Source organism: Electrophorus electricus, chromosome 4, assembly GCF_013358815.1.
Source record: "Electrophorus electricus isolate fEleEle1 chromosome 4, fEleEle1.pri, whole genome shotgun sequence".
NCBI lineage: Eukaryota > Metazoa > Chordata > Actinopteri > Gymnotiformes > Gymnotidae > Electrophorus > Electrophorus electricus.
The window spans coordinates 27478603-27489065 of record NC_049538.1 but is presented as its reverse complement, the minus strand read 5'-3'; the positions used below and the strand labels follow the sequence as shown (position 1 = coordinate 27489065).

The 10463-nt window shown below is 50.3% G+C and overlaps 1 protein-coding gene across 2 annotated transcripts in view; it reads right to left on the bottom strand.

The window, feature by feature from the left end:
• bcar1 (BCAR1 scaffold protein, Cas family member) overlaps positions 1-10463 on the bottom strand; it is a 60473-nt gene that overhangs the window by 40428 nt on the left and 9582 nt on the right. The window lies entirely within an intron of this gene.

Genomic DNA, 10463 nt, shown 5'->3' with positions numbered 1-10463 from the left:
TCGTGCTGACCTTTGCCCCACTGCAGGGCGTTTCCAACGCCCTCAGCACAGCCTGGCCTCGCTCCGTGCCTCACGCTCGCCACCCACACCACGCTGGACAGAAAGTACATGCTACCGCTATAGATTATCATGCAACACATGTTGCATAAATACACGTGTGTTGTGTGCACAATGTTCTTTGATCTGGTAGTCGTGGAAACAGGGACAGGATCCAAGCAGGCTTCTGTCCACACAGGTAAAGCAGGAGTCAAACCTGGTGTTTACACAGCTGTAGATTCTCTCTTTCTCTGTCTCTCTCTCTCTCTCGCTCTCACTCTCTCTCTCTCCTTAGTGCACATTTTTTTTACATCTATTACAGAGAAATGTTTTCAGGCTATGTTGTTCCAGACAGTGATTTGTTTGAGTATTCAGAGATTATAGCACATCCACTCTCGCTCACACACACTCACACACAGACACAGACAGAGAGACAGACAGAAATCAGACATATCCTCACCTCTTATCTGTCACATTAATTAGATCGCTCCTATGGCATCATACTCAAGGCAGTGCTGATATTAAGCTCTGGCCCATGATACTTTTCTTCAGGATGCCTTTCCAATCGAGTCAACAGGTTTACACATTACGCTGTGGCAGGGGCCACTCACACTCACATTCATTCAATGGAAAATATTCCATTTTGCTATAAGCATTTGTAATGTATAGTTATAGTAATGTGAGCCACTGTGTATATCTAATCTCTCCTTCAATCCCCTAGTACATATAAAAAAAATCTACTGCCCCTGGCAACAGAATGAGGAGGACATGTCTATTTCACTCACCCTGAGGTGCATAATTAAGTCTGAATCCAGTTTAATATCATCATGGAAGTGAACAGAATTAGTAACTTTCACCGTGAATTCCATACGAAGGCTTGACTGAGTGGACTAAATGCAGCCTGGTCAGACCTCTCTGGTGCTTAGACTCACTCGAAGAAAATGACTGATTTTTATTTGATACATGCAAGCTTTTCCAAACCAGGCATCGGGGCCGGGAGGGGGAAAAAGCTCAAAATAAACCCTCACAATACTTTCCCCATTTTTGTTTAATCACATAATACCTCCATTTTTTCACTCCTCTCACTAACACACACACACACACACACACACACACACACACACACACAGACGAAAACACTTTCATAATACTGTCTAGAGCCTAAGGGCTGAAATAGCAAGTCTCAAGTGACACACACACACACACACACACAGCCTTCGGCTCCATCCCGTGGATGATGTCATCAGCCCAAGGCTGCTCTTATTCATTGGTGGTGTGCGTCACGCCTGTGCTGAGTTCTGAGACAAGCGTCACCAGACACCAGGCGCAGAAGATGAAGAAAGAGAAGAAAAGACAGGGGGTAAAAAAAGAAAAGTTCAAAGGGGGAGAGATGGCACCAACAAGATACAGTTTCACTTCATTTAGAGCCAAAGGCATACACAGAAACGAGGGAACCAATATACGACGCACCTCAAGACGCAGAGCGGTAGTGGGCGTGTCAGAAGTACGTTGAAGGGCCATGTTTATACAGACATGCACAACTCCACACTCACTAGCTGGAGGAACAGCAGGGGTTGCCTTGGAGACCAAGCTGTGAGTTTGAAGGGAAGCGGTGGGGTGAGGAGAATACTGGCGTGCCCCTGTTGCACTGCCACGTGTCAGTGTGGCTCACACTCAGAGCAGGTCTGAGCCTGTAGTCCTCTCACCTCTGACCCTGCTCATCACTCACCCTATCACACACGCCCACACACACACACACACAGACTTTTCTCTCTTATTAGGCCTGCCGTTTGTGAATGATAATGGTTTAGCAGGGCAAAGCAAGCTCATGTGAAAGCACTCTTGAGAGGAGCCCGATAGGTAATGTTCTCAATAAACACTGTTCATGCTCCTAAGCTGGTCAGCAAACACACTGAGCCCAGCCTAGAGCCCAGCCTAGTGCCTAGCCTAGTACCCAGCCTAGTGCCTAGCCTAGTACCCAGCCTAGTGCCCAGCCTAGTGCCCAGCCTAGTGCCTAGCCTAGTGCCCAGCCTAGTGCCCAGCTTAGTGCCCAGCCTAGAGCCCAGCCTAGAGCCCAGCCTAGAGCCCAGCCTAGAGCCCAGCCTAGAGCCCAGCCTAGAGCCCAGCCTAGAGCAGCGCAGGAGATGTGGGAGGAGGGGTAACATATCCAATACGTACAGTGGGACACACACACACACACACACACACACACACTTGATTTGATTTGATTTGATATATAGACCTGAGTATTCACCAATCACATGGGAACCATGAGGCATAAACAAGAACAGCAACATCCAAAGGATGAACACAAGAATACAGCTGCTAACTCGCACACTGACATGCCTTTCCCATCAGGATACACCTAGCAGTCTCAATAAGCTGGCCAAGAGATGAAGTGGAAGCTGCCAACGTCAAGACCACAAACCTCCTCACAGCACTTGGGGCACTCCACCCACGGTCCAGCACCCTAAAGCAGTACGCCGGCCGTCAGGAAAGGGGGGAGGGGCCTACACCACATAAGATCTACTGCTTACATGAAGCAAACACAAATACATCCAAGCCATGACCTCCAAGGATGAGCTCATGAGGGAGTGCCTGTTTCAGATGGGGGACGTGGTCCCCATGGAAACAGAGGAGGTGCCATGGCAGCAGGAGTTCCTCGAGAGAATGTACCACCAACAAGATGGAGATGCAGACCAGGCATAGGAGCTGGTGAGACTATCCAACACCGGGTAGGCAGGGTGCAAGAGGCACAAGCTAGTGTCAGGGGTCACAAACAGGAACGTATGCACCCCAAAGTCCAAATGGAAGGAACACAGACAGTGGTGAAGGCAAGCAAAGTAAAGATCTTGTGGGATGTCCATATCCAGACAGATGTATGGCTGTACAGTGTATGAAGTAGTGATGCATCCACGAATCAACTACTCACTGTGTGTGTGTATATACAAACAGACACACACACATACAAATAAAGCTTAAAGGCCTCAGAAGTGTAGTACACACACAAACAAAATGCACACTAATGTCATCCATGTACATGGGGAAAACAGCACACACCCACACGCATCAGCTCGAATGAGCATCACACAGCTTGGTAAGGCAGGGGCTGAGCGGCATCAGTCCGGGGCAGAGCGGCATCGGGCAGGGAAGAGTGGCATCGGGCAGGGAAGAGTGGCATCGGGCAGGGAGAGCGGCATCAGCCCGGGGCAGAGCGGCATCGGGCAGGGAAGAGCGGCATCCGTCCGGGGCAGAGCGGCATCGGGCAGGGCAGAGCGACAACAGTACGGGGCAGAGCGGCATCGGGCAGGGCAGAGCGGCATCAGGCAGGGCAGAGTGGCGGAAGGCAGAGGCAGAGAGGCGGAAGGCAGAGGCAGAGCGGCGGCAGGCGGGGACACAGTGGCAGCAGGCGGGGGCAGTGTTTCCCTGGAGAGCAGGCAGGCAGAGGGCTGAGCTGTTTTTACTCCTGCAGAAGTGGAGTAGGCTAATGAAAAACGCAGGCCTACTTCCATGGCCAGCACACTAATAACAACTCTACACTGAGCCTCTGAACACTACATGTGTATGTATGTGTGTGTGTGTGTGTGTGTGTGTGTGTGTGTGTGTGTGTGTGTGTGTGTGCACGGCTCGGAGGAACAGGCCTCCGCCGACCGGCCCGCTCCTGCAGAACAGTGCACGGGCGGGAGTCCGACTGCCCATCCGCAAAACTAATCCTAAAAACTAATCCATTCATCCTACAGCAATATCACAACGCAAACAAAGAGCACTGCACTCGGGAATATCACGATGGTAACGCAGAGCAACGCACATAGCAGGCAGAGGAGAGCACTACACTCAGACACTGATACACATCCATTAAGCGTGCTTTGCAGGATGGACTGGGTTGGGTCGTTCACGCAGTCACCCACGCCGTAGAGCCAAGTGACCGTGCACAAGCAGGCCTCGTGTTAAACTCCACAGAGACAACAAATGAATTCCTTCCCTTTCTATGTATTACCTCTATATTAAATGACAAAGTCATTACTCTGCGCAGCCGTTCCTCGGAAGATCTAGAGATGACAGCGTCTTTATCCTCAACGGCCACACAGAACCCAGGAGAAGGTGCGTCAACGGCGTCTGACAGAGCAGAGAGAGGGGGTGGGAGCAGCCGTGTGTGCCCCAGGGATGGTGTCCCTGCCAGCTTAGAGCCGGCACTGGCCTGGACTCGCTAAGCCCACTGCCAATCACCCGTCACCCAGCTGAGAGGGAGGAGTGGGAGTGTGTGTGTGTGTGTGGGGGGGAGTGTGCGCATGTGCAACTTTGGGGGGGTCGTGTTTCAGGCTGCGCTTTCCGACGACGTCCGGACCACCTCTGAGCAGACGGGCCGCTCCGTGCAGACTGACAGCTCAAAAACACTGACAACTCAAACGCAAAGCCGGAAGCAGCGAGGCGTCTGACCACCATGACGTGCCCTTCACCCGACGGTCCTTCTGCTCACGCGCTCGGTCTCGACTCTCTTCCCGTGTTTGTCCACGCCTGTCGCAGTGCGTCTGCTCCCCGCAGCGTCAAGGCCAGCGCCGTTCTGGAGCTGCGTGGGCCGCGCGCGACGTGGCCGGATCCCGGCGTGACTGCGCGCTCAGCCAGCCGGCGGAAGAGCCAAACAAAGTTGACGGTTTTTACAGGGATTACAGCGTACAGGTAACCAAGGCGTTAGCAGGCAGAGTGTTAGTAGAGTGTCGGGTAAATGCTTCTCAGCTAATTGTGATCACATGCTTGCTGAGGCTTTAGCTTATATGACATCATGGCTTTATTCTGACATAAACTTCAATCAATCAAGAAGGGAAGAATTTATACGCACACCTGTCTTCCCCTCACTTGTATAGGTCTAATTAGCTTTGTCATAATGATATACACAGAGGAAAACAACGTGCATGTTTATGATCAAACACACACACACACACACACCAAGATCATTGTATTTGCCTAGAGTCTAAGACAGAGGACATAGAAAAAGCATTCATAAAACAGTGGAACACACATCCACATCCTTCTCTCCCTCTCTCCACCCGTCCGCTTGTCTGTTTTCCTTCTCATTCCTGTCAGCCTCGGACAGTCAGAGCGAGTTATGGTCCAACGCTCATGATACATTCATCAGTCCGTGAATCCACATTCCCAGTGTAAGCCCAGGCTCGTTAAGGACTCCCTGCACTACCTGGGCACGAGCGTTCCCTTTCTCGTTGCCACAAAGAAAGTTTGGAACAACGTAAAACGTCTGGAAAGGTGTTGAGAACACTTTTTTTTTTTGGAATATCAGAGCATTCCACATTTAAACATTTCCCGGAATCTTTCATCGCTGATGCCTTTACTGTTCTGTTTTATAATGTTAATTATTTAAGCATTTGCTGTTAAATTCTGCCTTGCTGTTGCACAGTGAATGAATATAGTTTATACAATAGCAACATGATTTATTTGAAAACTTCACCCTTCATCTGTTTCCATGGTGTCATTGCCAGCACCATCAGTGGCTTTGCTGGCAGAGACATTCAGGTGACTATGGAAACCACATCCCTATAGGGTGCCCACCTCATGCTGGGCTGTGTTTGTGTGTGTGTGTGTGTGTGTGTGTGTGTGCGTGCGTGTGTGTGTGTTTGTGTGTTTTGTGTGTGTGTGTGTGTGTGTATGTGTGTGTGTGTGCGTGTGTGTTTGTGTGTGTGTGTGTGTGTGTGTGTGTGCGTGCGTGTGTGTGTGATTTGGCACTGGTATAACACCCTAGGGCTGAGCCATCCACATCCTTACTGCGATAGCATGATGGACAGATGAGGACACCTTAACAGGCAGGAGAGAGAGGGTAAGAGAGAGGGACATGGAGAGAGAGGGTAAGAGAGGGTGAGAGAGAGGGTGAGAGAGAGGGTAAGAGAGAGGGACATGGAGAGAGAGCAAGAAATGGAGAACGAAACAGAGGAGGAGAGAACTGCACTTCAGCCAATTTGCCCAGACTGGTCACTGAAGCCAGGAAACCCAGACATCAGTCTAAGAGACATCAATCTTATACTCCATATAAACACACTGAACCAATGAGCAAATCCGAGCCAATCGGAGCACATGGCTGCACCAATCCCATGGCTCTGTCTCAAGGACACTCGAGAAAGAGCAAAGAAAAACAGCGTATGTGGTGATATGAGTGCAATCACATGAAAACCAATCAACTCTCTCATTACAGCAGCAGCTGTCATAGCTTCATCTGTACCAGTGACAGAGCATGACAGACGTCGAAAAAGATGAGGGGAAAAATGGGTGAGAAACATACCTGCCTAGACGGAAATGTCACCACAGGCATGTGAGTGAGGGTTTAAAGCTTTAGTGTGGAGGATCAGAGTGCTAGCATAGGCTAAATCCCCACTCTGGAGAGGATAGGTCTGGAGAAGACAGTCTTCTAAATAAATGACCTATTTTAATATAATGGATTTACAAGGTTGTGTGGGATGCTTACATACACACACTCACAAATACACACACACACACACACACACACACACACACACACACACACACGCGCGCGCACACGCGCGCACGCATGCACGCACGCGCATGCACGCACACGCACACGCGCGCATGCGCACGCACGCACATGCACGCACACGTGCACGCACACACACAGCTTCCCTCTTTGGTAAAAAGTCATTCTTCCTCCAAGGTTTCACCCTCATCAACAGAGACATGTTCATGTGAGCATCACTTATGTCTTCATCTGATCCCTTTTCCAGATGGCAAGAACACATGTTGACTGGCCATGAGTGGAAGGGACAAGGAGACGAGACAGGACGAGACAGGGCGAGACAGGGCGAGACAGTGGGCGGGTCCCACTGAGACAGTGCTCTGTCCTCATCTGAGATCTTTCAGGTGACTCCTTACCTTTTTAAAACCTTTTCCCAGTGGGAGGCACACTGCAAATAACATCTGTTATTGCCTCTTTATTATCATGTCCAAACCTGGACACATTTAGCCTCTGGTCCAGTTTTTAGTGGTCACAATTCCATCTAACTGTATTTTATAGAAAGCTCCAGTGATGTCTTCTGGACCTTGGCTATGACAGTATTGTAGTATAGTAGCTTCAGCAGTGGTGTACAGCGCGTGTGCCAGACGCACCGATCACGTTTTCACTGTATTGTTGCCAAAACAATAACTGCAGCTAATGCTTTTATTGTTCTCAGTCTGCTGCTCGACTCTACCACACTGCTGTAAGTCAGCTATGTTTCTCTCTGTCTTTTAATTTAACTCATTTTTCTTTTTTCTCTCTGACTAGATGGTGTGCAGTCAACAGGTCAATGCCCTCATTCCACACACTACCCATTAAGCTGCATGTGATTAACATTCCTGTGTTTGTCTAACGAGTGCTCCTACACACACACACACGCGCACACATGCACACACACTATGCATGCACACAAACGCAAATTTAAACTTGCATTCATACATAAGCTCGCATTCATGCACACTCTCTGCACTGGCTCTGTCATGCACTGAGAGCTCTGTGTCTACGTTGCACAGTCTGGACAAAGAAAGGCCCATTTCCTGAGCAGGGCGCAGTTAGCATGCTCCGTGTGCCTCGGCCCTATCGCTACGAGATCGAAGGAGATAAGAGAAATAACAAATCACCCAGCACGGAGCTTAAGTTTCCTCTGTAGCTGCTCTGAGCAGCACACTTTATCACTCCTTCACCCACACAAGTACAAGCAGCGGTGCTCAGAGGCTTTAGAAATGCCAAAGCCACGCCACGAGATTGGACAGGACAATGAAGCCAATTGAGGCAAAATGTGTCATCAAAGTGACGGTGATAGCAAGTCTCAATTTAATATAAATGCCATATTAAGACATTTCATCAGAAAGTCCCCATTAACATCACTATGTCCAATGGCTCAACATATTATGAAAGAAATTTACTTTACATGATTGATAACCTAAATATCCAAATATCCAAACCTAAAACCAGGGCATCACTGGAAAACTCCGAGAACTGGCTGGTGAGAAGAGCTTCAATGTCTCCAACCGGACTGCTGCCTGGGATTTTGCTGAAGAGGAGTGTGTGCGTGTGCCGAACAGGAGTGCGTGTGCCAGACAGGAGTGAGTGTGCGTGCGCATGGCACAGTTGCTCAGCACTGCATCTGCCCGCGCGGGACGAGGACGCTGGTGTCGGATGAGCCGAACGTTTCCCCGCTGGATCTGCACCGGAGCCTCTGGATCAACGAGATCCTCATGGGAGAACTGCGGATAAGATCCAGCAGCCAGAGGGGGGGCCGGATCGCCACGAGCTGCTCTTGTGGCGTTCGGCTGCAGCGTTTGCGATGCTGTAACGTGAAACCAGGATCGATGGAGCTGGCAGTCAGTGTTATGCTGGTCAGGAAAACAGCTTAGCAAAGCTAAACACATTAAAACAGGCACACAGTCACTTATATATGAGGACAAGATTTCCTCATTTTGCACAGTTTCTTTGAATGCTTCTGCACCATTTAAACATCAGCAATCTCTCTCTCCTACACCAAACCACACACACATACACACACAAACACACACATATACACACACACACACACATACACACACACAGGCCCACTGCCTCTTCCACTGTTTATAAATATTTACAGTCCCCATCTTCTCAAACATGTGCAGATGCACTCCTGCAGTGAGAAAAAGCCAACATCAGCGTGTAGGAAGAGGAACAATGCAGGAAGTCAGAACAATCGCTCTCCCAGCTGGTGCCTGTTCAGTTCCCATCAACGCGTCAACAGCTAGAGCTAAGCGTGCGTGCATGTGGCGTGTGTGCGCGCAGCTGTGTGCACACACATCATTCACTCGCACGCTTCATCAATCTGCCACCGCTCGCCACGCCGACCGGCCGTCACAAAAGGTGTTAATGAGGAGACAAGAGGGCATCCCCGAACCCCATAGGACACACCCCATCAGAGGCCCCGCCCTGAACGGGCAAGCACACGAAGACGGATGAGGCGGCGCCCGGTCCCCAAGGAAGACAGAGAGCGGGTCCGCCAAGAGTCCCACTGCCCTCTGGGTAGAGCGGCGTGTGGCGTCACGCATTTCGACAATTTCGAACCGACTTTTACAGATGTCGCAGCGTCAAAGAGAGTGCAGAGGAGCGTGCGATGAGAGCGCGCGTGAGACGCCGACGTTCAACAGGAATCAGAGGTGATTCACAGCAAACGTGCGGCATCGCCCCATTCCTGAGCGCCGCTCAAGGGACTAAATCCGTCACTGAAGAGGAGAGGGAGAGAGGGAGAGAGGGAGGCGGAGCCTCTCTGCCCTTGAGCCCGGCAGAGACTGATATCCATCCGTTTCATTTCCGCACATTTCTCCCCCGAAGCTTTCGGAAGGGGAGTGGGAAGGAGGAAGCCAGCTTTCCACTCTGAGGGAGCCCAGCTCCTGGACTGTGAAACACATTGTGTGTGTGTGTGTGTGTGTGTGTGTTTGAGATAAAGGTCAGATACTCTGTCATTAGCAACTTCCAAATGATGAATGGTTTTCAGGTGTCACAGGATTTGTTTAAACCAGTAATCTGAGTCATTCTACCTCACTAAAAAAAAAAACAAGGTTACAGAGGTCACTGAGCACTATAAACAGCTTGAATACCTGTGCAACATAAGACCTTACAGTGGGAGACAATGACAGTCTTTAAAGTGTGTCCAGAAATAAAACAAGGCTCATCACATACTATATATGTAAACGTATATAGGGGCTAGCTTTAGTGGATGTATCATAGTGATGCATTCTATTCGTGTGTGTGTGTGTGTGTGTGTGTGTGTGGACCTCTCCCAAGGCCACAGCTGAGGCGAGCCTTAGTGGCTCAGAAAGGCATTTGCTGAAAGCCAAAGTTAAGCAGACTTGCATCCCTGCTCCGTGCCATAACACCTCCGTTACCATAAACACTGTGCAGATGACGTCCTCCAAAATGAGGCCGGTTGGGTGGGGAGCATGGTTCTCCTATCCCCGGTCCATCGTAACCGTCACTTGGCCTCTGTCTGAGTGGCCAGGCTGTCCCTCTACAGCCTCTGCCATTTCAACATTCCTCTTCCTCACATCTATTACAGGGGATTGCAGATAAAGGGAGTATCCGGAGAAAGGCTTCTGGGTCTTTGTATGCATGTTCCTCTGAAGCCTGGAGCTCTGCTGAGTGTGTAACGTGCAGCCTGGTGCCATGGGAGGGGCTCACTCCACCGCTGGGCTGTGCGAAATATGGGCCGGGTCGGCTGCTCCAGCTCCCAGCGCCCGTGGAGGGGCCGAGCTGCTGGGCTCAGACTTGGACAGACAGAAAGAGAGAGAGAGAGAGAGAAAGAGAGAGAGAGAGGGGCTGCATTCCTGTGTGGCGGTCCAGGAGTCTGCAGAACCGCTTGCCAACCTCTCAGCGAAGCCCAGAAAGCCTTCCGGCCACGCAGTGCTAA